The sequence below is a fragment of the Hydractinia symbiolongicarpus genome, chromosome 2 (genome assembly GCF_029227915.1).
Source record: "Hydractinia symbiolongicarpus strain clone_291-10 chromosome 2, HSymV2.1, whole genome shotgun sequence".
Taxonomy (NCBI): domain Eukaryota; kingdom Metazoa; phylum Cnidaria; class Hydrozoa; order Anthoathecata; family Hydractiniidae; genus Hydractinia; species Hydractinia symbiolongicarpus.
This window is the reverse complement of record NC_079876.1, coordinates 31,835,324-31,845,401: the sequence shown is the minus strand read 5'-3', so window position 1 is coordinate 31,845,401 and position 10,078 is coordinate 31,835,324. Positions and strand designations below refer to the sequence as shown.

General features: G+C 48.7%; 52 non-coding genes across 52 annotated transcripts; 44 read left to right on the top strand and 8 right to left on the bottom strand.

Moving 5' to 3' along the window:
• Positions 1-89: 89 nt before the first annotated feature.
• Positions 90-162, top strand: Trnaf-gaa (transfer RNA phenylalanine (anticodon GAA)). Its single transcript has one exon. It is a non-coding gene; the product is annotated as a tRNA-Phe (tRNA).
• A 137-nt stretch (positions 163-299) lies between these two features.
• On the bottom strand, positions 300-370 carry Trnag-gcc (transfer RNA glycine (anticodon GCC)). Its single transcript has one exon. It is a non-coding gene; the product is annotated as a tRNA-Gly (tRNA).
• A 116-nt stretch (positions 371-486) lies between these two features.
• Positions 487-559, top strand: Trnat-agu (transfer RNA threonine (anticodon AGU)). Its single transcript has one exon. It is a non-coding gene; the product is annotated as a tRNA-Thr (tRNA).
• A 58-nt stretch (positions 560-617) lies between these two features.
• On the top strand, positions 618-699 carry Trnas-aga (transfer RNA serine (anticodon AGA)). Its single transcript has one exon. It is a non-coding gene; the product is annotated as a tRNA-Ser (tRNA).
• A 97-nt stretch (positions 700-796) lies between these two features.
• Positions 797-868, top strand: Trnae-uuc (transfer RNA glutamic acid (anticodon UUC)). The gene has a single exon. It is a non-coding gene; the product is annotated as a tRNA-Glu (tRNA).
• A 222-nt stretch (positions 869-1,090) lies between these two features.
• Positions 1,091-1,172, top strand: Trnas-uga (transfer RNA serine (anticodon UGA)). Its single transcript has one exon. It is a non-coding gene; the product is annotated as a tRNA-Ser (tRNA).
• Positions 1,173-1,252: 80 nt separating this feature from the next.
• On the top strand, positions 1,253-1,325 carry Trnaf-gaa (transfer RNA phenylalanine (anticodon GAA)). Its single transcript has one exon. It is a non-coding gene; the product is annotated as a tRNA-Phe (tRNA).
• A 137-nt stretch (positions 1,326-1,462) lies between these two features.
• Trnag-gcc (transfer RNA glycine (anticodon GCC)) lies at positions 1,463-1,533 on the bottom strand. Its single transcript has one exon. It is a non-coding gene; the product is annotated as a tRNA-Gly (tRNA).
• A 116-nt stretch (positions 1,534-1,649) lies between these two features.
• Trnat-agu (transfer RNA threonine (anticodon AGU)) lies at positions 1,650-1,722 on the top strand. The gene has a single exon. It is a non-coding gene; the product is annotated as a tRNA-Thr (tRNA).
• A 58-nt stretch (positions 1,723-1,780) lies between these two features.
• Positions 1,781-1,862, top strand: Trnas-aga (transfer RNA serine (anticodon AGA)). Its single transcript has one exon. It is a non-coding gene; the product is annotated as a tRNA-Ser (tRNA).
• A 97-nt stretch (positions 1,863-1,959) lies between these two features.
• Positions 1,960-2,031, top strand: Trnae-uuc (transfer RNA glutamic acid (anticodon UUC)). The gene has a single exon. It is a non-coding gene; the product is annotated as a tRNA-Glu (tRNA).
• A 76-nt stretch (positions 2,032-2,107) lies between these two features.
• Trnac-gca (transfer RNA cysteine (anticodon GCA)) lies at positions 2,108-2,179 on the top strand. The gene has a single exon. It is a non-coding gene; the product is annotated as a tRNA-Cys (tRNA).
• A 236-nt stretch (positions 2,180-2,415) lies between these two features.
• Trnaf-gaa (transfer RNA phenylalanine (anticodon GAA)) lies at positions 2,416-2,488 on the top strand. The gene has a single exon. It is a non-coding gene; the product is annotated as a tRNA-Phe (tRNA).
• Positions 2,489-2,625: 137 nt separating this feature from the next.
• Trnag-gcc (transfer RNA glycine (anticodon GCC)) lies at positions 2,626-2,696 on the bottom strand. The gene has a single exon. It is a non-coding gene; the product is annotated as a tRNA-Gly (tRNA).
• A 116-nt stretch (positions 2,697-2,812) lies between these two features.
• Trnat-agu (transfer RNA threonine (anticodon AGU)) lies at positions 2,813-2,885 on the top strand. Its single transcript has one exon. It is a non-coding gene; the product is annotated as a tRNA-Thr (tRNA).
• A 58-nt stretch (positions 2,886-2,943) lies between these two features.
• Positions 2,944-3,025, top strand: Trnas-aga (transfer RNA serine (anticodon AGA)). Its single transcript has one exon. It is a non-coding gene; the product is annotated as a tRNA-Ser (tRNA).
• Positions 3,026-3,270: 245 nt separating this feature from the next.
• Trnac-gca (transfer RNA cysteine (anticodon GCA)) lies at positions 3,271-3,342 on the top strand. Its single transcript has one exon. It is a non-coding gene; the product is annotated as a tRNA-Cys (tRNA).
• Positions 3,343-3,416: 74 nt separating this feature from the next.
• On the top strand, positions 3,417-3,498 carry Trnas-uga (transfer RNA serine (anticodon UGA)). Its single transcript has one exon. It is a non-coding gene; the product is annotated as a tRNA-Ser (tRNA).
• An 80-nt stretch (positions 3,499-3,578) lies between these two features.
• Positions 3,579-3,651, top strand: Trnaf-gaa (transfer RNA phenylalanine (anticodon GAA)). The gene has a single exon. It is a non-coding gene; the product is annotated as a tRNA-Phe (tRNA).
• A 137-nt stretch (positions 3,652-3,788) lies between these two features.
• Trnag-gcc (transfer RNA glycine (anticodon GCC)) lies at positions 3,789-3,859 on the bottom strand. Its single transcript has one exon. It is a non-coding gene; the product is annotated as a tRNA-Gly (tRNA).
• A 116-nt stretch (positions 3,860-3,975) lies between these two features.
• Positions 3,976-4,048, top strand: Trnat-agu (transfer RNA threonine (anticodon AGU)). The gene has a single exon. It is a non-coding gene; the product is annotated as a tRNA-Thr (tRNA).
• A 58-nt stretch (positions 4,049-4,106) lies between these two features.
• Trnas-aga (transfer RNA serine (anticodon AGA)) lies at positions 4,107-4,188 on the top strand. Its single transcript has one exon. It is a non-coding gene; the product is annotated as a tRNA-Ser (tRNA).
• A 97-nt stretch (positions 4,189-4,285) lies between these two features.
• On the top strand, positions 4,286-4,357 carry Trnae-uuc (transfer RNA glutamic acid (anticodon UUC)). The gene has a single exon. It is a non-coding gene; the product is annotated as a tRNA-Glu (tRNA).
• Positions 4,358-4,433: 76 nt separating this feature from the next.
• On the top strand, positions 4,434-4,505 carry Trnac-gca (transfer RNA cysteine (anticodon GCA)). Its single transcript has one exon. It is a non-coding gene; the product is annotated as a tRNA-Cys (tRNA).
• Positions 4,506-4,579: 74 nt separating this feature from the next.
• On the top strand, positions 4,580-4,661 carry Trnas-uga (transfer RNA serine (anticodon UGA)). The gene has a single exon. It is a non-coding gene; the product is annotated as a tRNA-Ser (tRNA).
• An 80-nt stretch (positions 4,662-4,741) lies between these two features.
• Trnaf-gaa (transfer RNA phenylalanine (anticodon GAA)) lies at positions 4,742-4,814 on the top strand. The gene has a single exon. It is a non-coding gene; the product is annotated as a tRNA-Phe (tRNA).
• A 137-nt stretch (positions 4,815-4,951) lies between these two features.
• Positions 4,952-5,022, bottom strand: Trnag-gcc (transfer RNA glycine (anticodon GCC)). Its single transcript has one exon. It is a non-coding gene; the product is annotated as a tRNA-Gly (tRNA).
• Positions 5,023-5,138: 116 nt separating this feature from the next.
• Trnat-agu (transfer RNA threonine (anticodon AGU)) lies at positions 5,139-5,211 on the top strand. The gene has a single exon. It is a non-coding gene; the product is annotated as a tRNA-Thr (tRNA).
• Positions 5,212-5,269: 58 nt separating this feature from the next.
• On the top strand, positions 5,270-5,351 carry Trnas-aga (transfer RNA serine (anticodon AGA)). The gene has a single exon. It is a non-coding gene; the product is annotated as a tRNA-Ser (tRNA).
• Positions 5,352-5,448: 97 nt separating this feature from the next.
• On the top strand, positions 5,449-5,520 carry Trnae-uuc (transfer RNA glutamic acid (anticodon UUC)). Its single transcript has one exon. It is a non-coding gene; the product is annotated as a tRNA-Glu (tRNA).
• Positions 5,521-5,596: 76 nt separating this feature from the next.
• On the top strand, positions 5,597-5,668 carry Trnac-gca (transfer RNA cysteine (anticodon GCA)). Its single transcript has one exon. It is a non-coding gene; the product is annotated as a tRNA-Cys (tRNA).
• A 74-nt stretch (positions 5,669-5,742) lies between these two features.
• On the top strand, positions 5,743-5,824 carry Trnas-uga (transfer RNA serine (anticodon UGA)). The gene has a single exon. It is a non-coding gene; the product is annotated as a tRNA-Ser (tRNA).
• Positions 5,825-5,904: 80 nt separating this feature from the next.
• Positions 5,905-5,977, top strand: Trnaf-gaa (transfer RNA phenylalanine (anticodon GAA)). Its single transcript has one exon. It is a non-coding gene; the product is annotated as a tRNA-Phe (tRNA).
• Positions 5,978-6,114: 137 nt separating this feature from the next.
• Positions 6,115-6,185, bottom strand: Trnag-gcc (transfer RNA glycine (anticodon GCC)). The gene has a single exon. It is a non-coding gene; the product is annotated as a tRNA-Gly (tRNA).
• Positions 6,186-6,301: 116 nt separating this feature from the next.
• Positions 6,302-6,374, top strand: Trnat-agu (transfer RNA threonine (anticodon AGU)). Its single transcript has one exon. It is a non-coding gene; the product is annotated as a tRNA-Thr (tRNA).
• Positions 6,375-6,432: 58 nt separating this feature from the next.
• On the top strand, positions 6,433-6,514 carry Trnas-aga (transfer RNA serine (anticodon AGA)). The gene has a single exon. It is a non-coding gene; the product is annotated as a tRNA-Ser (tRNA).
• Positions 6,515-6,611: 97 nt separating this feature from the next.
• Positions 6,612-6,683, top strand: Trnae-uuc (transfer RNA glutamic acid (anticodon UUC)). Its single transcript has one exon. It is a non-coding gene; the product is annotated as a tRNA-Glu (tRNA).
• A 76-nt stretch (positions 6,684-6,759) lies between these two features.
• Positions 6,760-6,831, top strand: Trnac-gca (transfer RNA cysteine (anticodon GCA)). Its single transcript has one exon. It is a non-coding gene; the product is annotated as a tRNA-Cys (tRNA).
• Positions 6,832-6,905: 74 nt separating this feature from the next.
• Positions 6,906-6,987, top strand: Trnas-uga (transfer RNA serine (anticodon UGA)). The gene has a single exon. It is a non-coding gene; the product is annotated as a tRNA-Ser (tRNA).
• A 290-nt stretch (positions 6,988-7,277) lies between these two features.
• Positions 7,278-7,348, bottom strand: Trnag-gcc (transfer RNA glycine (anticodon GCC)). The gene has a single exon. It is a non-coding gene; the product is annotated as a tRNA-Gly (tRNA).
• Positions 7,349-7,595: 247 nt separating this feature from the next.
• Positions 7,596-7,677, top strand: Trnas-aga (transfer RNA serine (anticodon AGA)). The gene has a single exon. It is a non-coding gene; the product is annotated as a tRNA-Ser (tRNA).
• A 97-nt stretch (positions 7,678-7,774) lies between these two features.
• Trnae-uuc (transfer RNA glutamic acid (anticodon UUC)) lies at positions 7,775-7,846 on the top strand. The gene has a single exon. It is a non-coding gene; the product is annotated as a tRNA-Glu (tRNA).
• A 221-nt stretch (positions 7,847-8,067) lies between these two features.
• On the top strand, positions 8,068-8,149 carry Trnas-uga (transfer RNA serine (anticodon UGA)). Its single transcript has one exon. It is a non-coding gene; the product is annotated as a tRNA-Ser (tRNA).
• Positions 8,150-8,229: 80 nt separating this feature from the next.
• Positions 8,230-8,302, top strand: Trnaf-gaa (transfer RNA phenylalanine (anticodon GAA)). The gene has a single exon. It is a non-coding gene; the product is annotated as a tRNA-Phe (tRNA).
• A 137-nt stretch (positions 8,303-8,439) lies between these two features.
• On the bottom strand, positions 8,440-8,510 carry Trnag-gcc (transfer RNA glycine (anticodon GCC)). The gene has a single exon. It is a non-coding gene; the product is annotated as a tRNA-Gly (tRNA).
• Positions 8,511-8,757: 247 nt separating this feature from the next.
• Positions 8,758-8,839, top strand: Trnas-aga (transfer RNA serine (anticodon AGA)). The gene has a single exon. It is a non-coding gene; the product is annotated as a tRNA-Ser (tRNA).
• Positions 8,840-8,936: 97 nt separating this feature from the next.
• Positions 8,937-9,008, top strand: Trnae-uuc (transfer RNA glutamic acid (anticodon UUC)). Its single transcript has one exon. It is a non-coding gene; the product is annotated as a tRNA-Glu (tRNA).
• A 76-nt stretch (positions 9,009-9,084) lies between these two features.
• On the top strand, positions 9,085-9,156 carry Trnac-gca (transfer RNA cysteine (anticodon GCA)). The gene has a single exon. It is a non-coding gene; the product is annotated as a tRNA-Cys (tRNA).
• Positions 9,157-9,230: 74 nt separating this feature from the next.
• Positions 9,231-9,312, top strand: Trnas-uga (transfer RNA serine (anticodon UGA)). The gene has a single exon. It is a non-coding gene; the product is annotated as a tRNA-Ser (tRNA).
• An 80-nt stretch (positions 9,313-9,392) lies between these two features.
• On the top strand, positions 9,393-9,465 carry Trnaf-gaa (transfer RNA phenylalanine (anticodon GAA)). The gene has a single exon. It is a non-coding gene; the product is annotated as a tRNA-Phe (tRNA).
• Positions 9,466-9,789: 324 nt separating this feature from the next.
• Trnat-agu (transfer RNA threonine (anticodon AGU)) lies at positions 9,790-9,862 on the top strand. The gene has a single exon. It is a non-coding gene; the product is annotated as a tRNA-Thr (tRNA).
• A 58-nt stretch (positions 9,863-9,920) lies between these two features.
• Trnas-aga (transfer RNA serine (anticodon AGA)) lies at positions 9,921-10,002 on the top strand. Its single transcript has one exon. It is a non-coding gene; the product is annotated as a tRNA-Ser (tRNA).
• The last annotated feature ends 76 nt before the right edge of the window (positions 10,003-10,078 follow it).

Genomic DNA, 10,078 nt, shown 5'->3' with positions numbered 1-10,078 from the left:
CTCGCAGCGAATCTTCAAACATTCTTTTTGATCTGGTCAAGTGTCTATCACAACGTACAGACCTTTGCCATGTGATAGAATTGATCATGGCCGAGATAGCTCAGTTGGGAGAGCGTCAGACTGAAGATCTGAAGGTCCCTGGTTCAATCCCGGGTCTCGGCATTTTATCACTGCCCAGCAGGGCGGTTTGAGGTGGTGAATGCAAGCAGCCGTAGCACTTTTCCTCAGCTATGTTTTTTTATTTATTTTCCTTCCTTTCTTTTTTACGGAGGGTATTTTCTGGTGTAGGTAAAACACGATGCATTGGCGGGGAATCGAACCCCGGTCTCCCGCGTGGCAGGCGAGAATTCTACCACTGAACCACCAATGCGTTACTACTCATTTCCAAAATTTCCGAGTGACAGTGTATCACGTCCCGGTGTGTTAGTAGCCTTAACGGCATTTCAGACGTGTGATATTGAGATTTTCAAAATCTCCCAACAGGCAGGCGCTGTGGCTTAGCGGTTAAAGCGCCTGTCTAGTAAACAGGAGATCCCCGGTTCAAATCCGGGCAGTGCCTTTAGCAGTAATGTTGTGCTTTCTGGTCGGCCTTGTGGCAATGGCCAGCGGTTTGTCAGGCTGCGATGGCCGAGTGGTTAAGGCGTTTGACTAGAAATCAAATGGGATCTTCCCGCGTAGGTTCGAATCCTACTCGCAGCGGACGCAAAAAGGTGTTTTTGACACGAACAGAAAGACAGAGCTAGTTCAAATTGTCAGAAAAAGCATGACATCTAAATTACTTAGTGGTGCGAACGTGTCCCGCATGGTCTAGTGGTTAGGATTTCTGGTTTTCACCCAGGCGGCCCGGGTTCGATTCCCGGTGCGGGAAGTGTACATTTTTTAAGTTAAGTTGCTCTCTCACGCGTTGATGTTATATACCCTGTGCGTGGATTCCGTCCTTGGCTGCGGATATAGCTCAGTGGTAGAGCATTCGACTGCAGATCGAGAGGTCCCTGGTTCAAACCCGGGTGTCCCCTACTAGTTGGCTTTTTGTCCTCTTCGGCACCTGAGTGGTGAGCTGGTGAATTATTCTGGTTACCCAGCAATTTCTGCTGCGATGGCCGAGTGGTTAAGGCGTTAGACTTGAAATCTAATGGGATCTTCCCGCGTAGGTTCGAACCCTACTCGCAGCGAATCTTCAAACATTCTTTTTGATCTGGTCAAGTGTCTATCACAACGTACAGACCTTTGCCATGTGATAGAATTGATCATGGCCGAGATAGCTCAGTTGGGAGAGCGTCAGACTGAAGATCTGAAGGTCCCTGGTTCAATCCCGGGTCTCGGCATTTTATCACTGCCCAGCAGGGCGGTTTGAGGTGGTGAATGCAAGCAGCCGTAGCACTTTTCCTCAGCTATGTTTTTTTATTTATTTTCCTTCCTTTCTTTTTTACGGAGGGTATTTTCTGGTGTAGGTAAAACACGATGCATTGGCGGGGAATCGAACCCCGGTCTCCCGCGTGGCAGGCGAGAATTCTACCACTGAACCACCAATGCGTTACTACTCATTTCCAAAATTTCCGAGTGACAGTGTATCACGTCCCGGTGTGTTAGTAGCCTTAACGGCATTTCAGACGTGTGATATTGAGATTTTCAAAATCTCCCAACAGGCAGGCGCTGTGGCTTAGCGGTTAAAGCGCCTGTCTAGTAAACAGGAGATCCCCGGTTCAAATCCGGGCAGTGCCTTTAGCAGTAATGTTGTGCTTTCTGGTCGGCCTTGTGGCAATGGCCAGCGGTTTGTCAGGCTGCGATGGCCGAGTGGTTAAGGCGTTTGACTAGAAATCAAATGGGATCTTCCCGCGTAGGTTCGAATCCTACTCGCAGCGGACGCAAAAAGGTGTTTTTGACACGAACAGAAAGACAGAGCTAGTTCAAATTGTCAGAAAAAGCATGACATCTAAATTACTTAGTGGTGCGAATGTGTCCCGCATGGTCTAGTGGTTAGGATTTCTGGTTTTCACCCAGGCGGCCCGGGTTCGATTCCCGGTGCGGGAAGTGTACATTTTTTAAGTTAAGTTGCTCTCTCACGCGTTGATGTTATATACCCTGTGCGTGGATTCCGTCCTTGGCTGGGGATATAGCTCAGTGGTAGAGCATTCGACTGCAGATCGAGAGGTCCCTGGTTCAAACCCGGGTGTCCCCTACTAGTTGGCTTTTTGTCCTCTTCGGCACCTGAGTGGTGAGCTGGTGAATTATTCTGGTTACCCAGCAATTTCTGCTGCGATGGCCGAGTGGTTAAGGCGTTAGACTTGAAATCTAATGGGATCTTCCCGCGTATGTTCGAACCCTACTCGCAGCGAATCTTCAAACATTCTTTTTGATCTGGTCAAGTGTCTATCACAACGTACAGACCTTTGCCATGTGATAGAATTGATCATGGCCGAGATAGCTCAGTTGGGAGAGCGTCAGACTGAAGATCTGAAGGTCCCTGGTTCAATCCCGGGTCTCGGCATTTTATCACTGCCCAGCAGGGCGGTTTGAGGTGGTGAATGCAAGCAGCCGTAGCACTTTTCCTCAGCTATGTTTTTTTATTTATTTTCCTTCCTTTCTTTTTTACGGAGGGTATTTTCTGGTGTAGGTAAAACACGATGCATTGGCGGGGAATCGAACCCCGGTCTCCCGCGTGGCAGGCGAGAATTCTACCACTGAACCACCAATGCGTTACTACTCATTTCCAAAATTTCCGAGTGACAGTGTATCACGTCCCGGTGTGTTAGTAGCCTTAACGGCATTTCAGACGTGTGATATTGAGATTTTCAAAATCTCCCAACAGGCAGGCGCTGTGGCTTAGCGGTTAAAGCGCCTGTCTAGTAAACAGGAGATCCCCGGTTCAAATCCGGGCAGTGCCTTTAGCAGTAATGTTGTGCTTTCTGGTCGGCCTTGTGGCAATGGCCAGCGGTTTGTCAGGCTGCGATGGCCGAGTGGTTAAGGCGTTTGACTAGAAATCAAATGGGATCTTCCCGCGTAGGTTCGAATCCTACTCGCAGCGGACGCAAAAAGGTGTTTTTGACACGAACAGAAAGACAGAGCTAGTTCAAATTGTCAGAAAAAGCATGACATCTAAATTACTTAGTGGTGCGAATGTGTCCCGCATGGTCTAGTGGTTAGGATTTCTGGTTTTCACCCAGGCTGCCCGGGTTCGATTCCCGGTGCGGGAAGTGTACATTTTTTAAGTTAAGTTGCTCTCTCACGCGTTGATGTTATATACCCTGTGCGTGGATTCCGTCCTTGGCTGGGGATATAGCTCAGTGGTAGAGCATTCGACTGCAGATCGAGAGGTCCCTGGTTCAAACCCGGGTGTCCCCTACTAGTTGGCTTTTTGTCCTCTTCGGCACCTGAGTGGTGAGCTGGTGAATTATTCTGGTTACCCAGCAATTTCTGCTGCGATGGCCGAGTGGTTAAGGCGTTAGACTTGAAATCTAATGGGATCTTCCCGCGTAGGTTCGAACCCTACTCGCAGCGAATCTTCAAACATTCTTTTTGATCTGGTCAAGTGTCTATCACAACGTACAGACCTTTGCCATGTGATAGAATTGATCATGGCCGAGATAGCTCAGTTGGGAGAGCGTCAGACTGAAGATCTGAAGGTCCCTGGTTCAATCCCGGGTCTCGGCATTTTATCACTGCCCAGCAGGGCGGTTTGAGGTGGTGAATGCAAGCAGCCGTAGCACTTTTCCTCAGCTATGTTTTTTTATTTATTTTCCTTCCTTTCTTTTTTACGGAGGGTATTTTCTGGTGTAGGTAAAACACGATGCATTGGCGGGGAATCGAACCCCGGTCTCCCGCGTGGCAGGCGAGAATTCTACCACTGAACCACCAATGCGTTACTACTCATTTCCAAAATTTCCGAGTGACAGTGTATCACGTCCCGGTGTGTTAGTAGCCTTAACGGCATTTCAGACGTGTGATATTGAGATTTTCAAAATCTCCCAACAGGCAGGCGCTGTGGCTTAGCGGTTAAAGCGCCTGTCTAGTAAACAGGAGATCCCCGGTTCAAATCCGGGCAGTGCCTTTAGCAGTAATGTTGTGCTTTCTGGTCGGCCTTGTGGCAATGGCCAGCGGTTTGTCAGGCTGCGATGGCCGAGTGGTTAAGGCGTTTGACTAGAAATCAAATGGGATCTTCCCGCGTAGGTTCGAATCCTACTCGCAGCGGACGCAAAAAGGTGTTTTTGACACGAACAGAAAGACAGAGCTAGTTCAAATTGTCAGAAAAAGCATGACATCTAAATTACTTAGTGGTGCGAATGTGTCCCGCATGGTCTAGTGGTTAGGATTTCTGGTTTTCACCCAGGCGGCCCGGGTTCGATTCCCGGTGCGGGAAGTGTACATTTTTTAAGTTAAGTTGCTCTCTCACGCGTTGATGTTATATACCCTGTGCGTGGATTCCGTCCTTGGCTGGGGATATAGCTCAGTGGTAGAGCATTCGACTGCAGATCGAGAGGTCCCTGGTTCAAACCCGGGTGTCCCCTACTAGTTGGCTTTTTGTCCTCTTCGGCACCTGAGTGGTGAGCTGGTGAATTATTCTGGTTACCCAGCAATTTCTGCTGCGATGGCCGAGTGGTTAAGGCGTTAGACTTGAAATCTAATGGGATCTTCCCGCGTAGGTTCGAACCCTACTCGCAGCGAATCTTCAAACATTCTTTTTGATCTGGTCAAGTGTCTATCACAACGTACAGACCTTTGCCATGTGATAGAATTGATCATGGCCGAGATAGCTCAGTTGGGAGAGCGTCAGACTGAAGATCTGAAGGTCCCTGGTTCAATCCCGGGTCTCGGCATTTTATCACTGCCCAGCAGGGCGGTTTGAGGTGGTGAATGCAAGCAGCCGTAGCACTTTTCCTCAGCTATGTTTTTTTATTTATTTTCCTTCCTTTCTTTTTTACGGAGGGTATTTTCTGGTGTAGGTAAAACACGATGCATTGGCGGGGAATCGAACCCCGGTCTCCCGCGTGGCAGGCGAGAATTCTACCACTGAACCACCAATGCGTTACTACTCATTTCCAAAATTTCCGAGTGACAGTGTATCACGTCCCGGTGTGTTAGTAGCCTTAACGGCATTTCAGACGTGTGATATTGAGATTTTCAAAATCTCCCAACAGGCAGGCGCTGTGGCTTAGCGGTTAAAGCGCCTGTCTAGTAAACAGGAGATCCCCGGTTCAAATCCGGGCAGTGCCTTTAGCAGTAATGTTGTGCTTTCTGGTCGGCCTTGTGGCAATGGCCAGCGGTTTGTCAGGCTGCGATGGCCGAGTGGTTAAGGCGTTTGACTAGAAATCAAATGGGATCTTCCCGCGTAGGTTCGAATCCTACTCGCAGCGGACGCAAAAAGGTGTTTTTGACACGAACAGAAAGACAGAGCTAGTTCAAATTGTCAGAAAAAGCATGACATCTAAATTACTTAGTGTTGCGAATGTGTCCCGCATGGTCTAGTGGTTAGGATTTCTGGTTTTCACCCAGGCGGCCCGGGTTCGATTCCCGGTGCGGGAAGTGTACATTTTTTAAGTTAAGTTGCTCTCTCACGCGTTGATGTTATATACCCTGTGCGTGGATTCCGTCCTTGGCTGGGGATATAGCTCAGTGGTAGAGCATTCGACTGCAGATCGAGAGGTCCCTGGTTCAAACCCGGGTGTCCCCTACTAGTTGGCTTTTTGTCCTCTTCGGCACCTGAGTGGTGAGCTGGTGAATTATTCTGGTTACCCAGCAATTTCTGCTGCGATGGCCGAGTGGTTAAGGCGTTAGACTTGAAATCTAATGGGATCTTCCCGCGTAGGTTCGAACCCTACTCGCAGCGAATCTTCAAACATTCTTTTTGATCTGGTCAAGTGTCTATCACAACGTACAGACCTTTGCCATGTGATAGAATTGATCATGGCCGAGATAGCTCAGTTGGGAGAGCGTCAGACTGAAGATCTGAAGGTCCCTGGTTCAATCCCGGGTCTCGGCATTTTATCACTGCCCAGCAGGGCGGTTTGAGGTGGTGAATGCAAGCAGCCGTAGCACTTTTCCTCAGCTATGTTTTTTTATTTATTTTCCTTCCTTTCTTTTTTACGGAGGGTATTTTCTGGTGTAGGTAAAACACGATGCATTGGCGGGGAATCGAACCCCGGTCTCCCGCGTGGCAGGCGAGAATTCTACCACTGAACCACCAATGCGTTACTACTCATTTCCAAAATTTCCGAGTGACAGTGTATCACGTCCCGGTGTGTTAGTAGCCTTAACGGCATTTCAGACGTGTGATATTGAGATTTTCAAAATCTCCCAACAGGCAGGCGCTGTGGCTTAGCGGTTAAAGCGCCTGTCTAGTAAACAGGAGATCCCCGGTTCAAATCCGGGCAGTGCCTTTAGCAGTAATGTTGTGCTTTCTGGTCGGCCTTGTGGCAATGGCCAGCGGTTTGTCAGGCTGCGATGGCCGAGTGGTTAAGGCGTTTGACTAGAAATCAAATGGGATCTTCCCGCGTAGGTTCGAATCCTACTCGCAGCGGACGCAAAAAGGTGTTTTTGACACGAACAGAAAGACAGAGCTAGTTCAAATTGTCAGAAAAAGCATGACATCTAAATTACTTAGTGGTGCGAATGTGTCCCGCATGGTCTAGTGGTTAGGATTTCTGGTTTTCACCCAGGCGGCCCGGGTTCGATTCCCGGTGCGGGAAGTGTACATTTTTTAAGTTAAGTTGCTCTCTCACGCGTTGATGTTATATACCCTGTGCGTGGATTCCGTCCTTGGCTGGGGATATAGCTCAGTGGTAGAGCATTCGACTGCAGATCGAGAGGTCCCTGGTTCAAACCCGGGTGTCCCCTACTAGTTGGTTTTTTGTCCTCTTCGGCACCTGAGTGGTGAGCTGGTGAATTATTCTGGTTACCCAGCAATTTCTGCTGCGATGGCCGAGTGGTTAAGGCGTTAGACTTGAAATCTAATGGGATCTTCCCGCGTAGGTTCGAACCCTACTCGCAGCGAATCTTCAAACATTCTTTTTGATCTGGTCAAGTGTCTATCACAACGTACAGACCTTTGCCATGTGATAGAATTGATCATGGCCGAGATAGCTCAGTTGGGAGAGCGTCAGACTGAAGATCTGAAGGTCCCTGGTTCAATCCCGGGTCTCTGCATTTTATCACTGCCCAGCAGGGCGGTTTGAGGTGGTGAATGCAAGCAGCCGTAGCACTTTTCCTCAGCTATGTTTTTTTATTTATTTTCCTTCCTTTCTTTTTTACGGAGGGTATTTTCTGGTGTAGGTAAAACACGATGCATTGGCGGGGAATCGAACCCCGGTCTCCCGCGTGGCAGGCGAGAATTCTACCACTGAACCACCAATGCGTTACTACTCATTTCCAAAATTTCCGAGTGACAGTGTATCACGTCCCGGTGTGTTAGTAGCCTTAACGGCATTTCAGACGTGTGATATTGAGATTTTCAAAATCTCCCAACAGGCAGGCGCTGTGGCTTAGCGGTTAAAGCGCCTGTCTAGTAAACAGGAGATCCCCGGTTCTAATCCGGGCAGTGCCTTTAACAGTAATGTTGTGCTTTCTTCTCGGCCTTGTGGCAATGGCCAGCGGTTTGTCAGGCTGCGATGGCCGAGTGGTTAAGGCGTTTGACTAGAAATCAAATGGGATCTTCCCGCGTAGGTTCGAATCCTACTCGCAGCGGACGCAAAAAGGTGTTTTTGACACGAACAGAAAGACAGAGCTAGTTCAAATTGTCAGAAAAAGCATGACATCTAAATTACTTAGTGGTGCGAATGTGTCCCGCATGGTCTAGTGGTTAGGATTTCTGGTTTTCACCCAGGCGGCCCGGGTTCGATTCCCGGTGCGGGAAGTGTACATTTTTTAAGTTAAGTTGCTCTCTCACGCGTTGATGTTATATACCCTGTGCGTGGATTCCGTCCTTGGCTGGGATATAGCTCAGTGGTAGAGCATTCGACTGCAGATCGAGAGGTCCCTGGTTCAAACCCGGGTGTCCCCTACTAGTTGGTTTTTTGTCCTCTTCGGCACCTGAGTGGTGAGCTGGTGAATTATTCTGGTTACCCAGCAATTTCTGCTGCGATGGCCGAGTGGTTAAGGCGTTAGACTTGAAATCTAATGGGATCTTCCCGCGTAGGTTCGAACCCTACTCGCAGCGAATCTTCAAACATTCTTTTTGATCTGGTCAAGTGTCTATCACAACGTACAGACCTTTGCCATGTGATAGAATTGATCATGGCCGAGATAGCTCAGTTGGGAGAGCGTCAGACTGAAGATCTGAAGGTCCCTGGTTCAATCCCGGGTCTCGGCATTTTATCACTGCCCAGCAGGGCGGTTTGAGGTGGTGAATGCAAGCAGCCGTAGCACTTTTCCTCAGCTATGTTTTTTTATTTATTTTCCTTCCTTTCTTTTTTACGGAGGGTATTTTCTGGTGTAGGTAAAACACGATGCATTGGCGGGGAATCGAACCCCGGTCTCCCGCGTGGCAGGCGAGAATTCTACCACTGAACCACCAATGCGTTACTACTCATTTCCAAAATTTCCGAGTGACAGTGTATCACGTCCCGGTGTGCTAGTAGCCTTAACGGCATTTCAGACGTGTGATATTGAGATTTTCAAAATCTCCCAACAGGCAGGCGCTGTGGTTTAGCGGTTAAAGCGCCTGTCTAGTAAACAGGAGATCCCCGGTTCAAATCCGGGCAGTGCCTTTAGCAGTAATGTTGTGCTTTCTGGTCGGCCTTGTGGCAATGGCCAGCGGTTTGTCAGGCTGCGATGGCCGAGTGGTTAAGGCGTTTGACTAGAAATCAAATGGGATCTTCCCGCGTAGGTTCGAATCCTACTCGCAGCGGACGCAAAAAGGTGTTTTTGACACGAACAGAAAGACAGAGCTAGTTCAAATTGTCAGAAAAAGCATGACATCTAAATTACTTAGTGGTGCGAATGTGTCCCGCATGGTCTAGTGGTTAGGACTTCTGGTTTTCACCCAGGCGGCCCGGGTTCGATTCCCGGTGCGGGAAGTGTACATTTTTTAAGTTAAGTTGCTCTCTCACGCGTTGATGTTATATACATTGTGCGTGGATTCCGTCCTTGGCTGGGGATATAGCTCAGTGGTAGAGCATTCGACTGCAGATCGAGAGGTCCCTGGTTCAAACCCGGGTGTCCCCTACTAGTTGGCTTTTTGTCCTCTTCGGCACCTGAGTGGTGAGCTGGTGAATTATTCTGGTTACCCAGCAATTTCTGCTGCGATGGCCGAGTGGTTAAGGCGTTAGACTTGAAATCTAATGGGATCTTCCCGCGTAGGTTCGAACCCTACTCGCAGCGAATCTTCAAACATTCTTTTTGATCTGGTCAAGTGTCTATCACAACGTACAGACCTTTCCCATGTGATAGAATTGATCATGGCCGAGATAGCTCAGTTGGGAGAGCGTCAGACTGAAGATCTGAAGGTCCCTGGTTCAATCCCGGGTCTCGGCATTTTATCACTGCCCAGCAGGGCGGTTTGAGGTGGTGAATGCAAGCAGCCGTAGCACTTTTCCTCAGCTATGTTTTTTTATTTATTTTCCTTCCTTTCTTTTTTACGGAGGGTATTTTCTGGTGTAGGTAAAACACGATGCATTGGCGGGGAATCCAACCCCGGTCTCCCGCGTGGCAGGCGAGAATTCTACCACTGAACCACCAATGCGTTACTACTCATTTCCAAAATTTCCGAGTGACAGTGTATCACGTCCCGGTGTGTTAGTAGCCTTAACGGCATTTCAGACGTGTGATATTGAGATTTTCAAAATCTCCCAACAGGCAGGCGCTGTGGCTTAGCGGTTAAAGCGCCTGTCTAGTAAACAGGAGATCCCCGGTTCAAATCCGGGCAGTGCCTTTAACAGTAATGTTGTGCTTTCTTCTCGGCCTTGTGGCAATGGCCAGCGGTTTGTCAGGCTGCGATGGCCGAGTGGTTAAGGCGTTTGACTAGAAATCAAATGGGATCTTCCCGCGTAGGTTCGAATCCTACTCGCAGCGGACGCAAAAAGGTGTTTTTGACACGAACAGAAAGACAGAGCTAGTTCAAATTGTCAGAAAAAGCATGACATCTAAA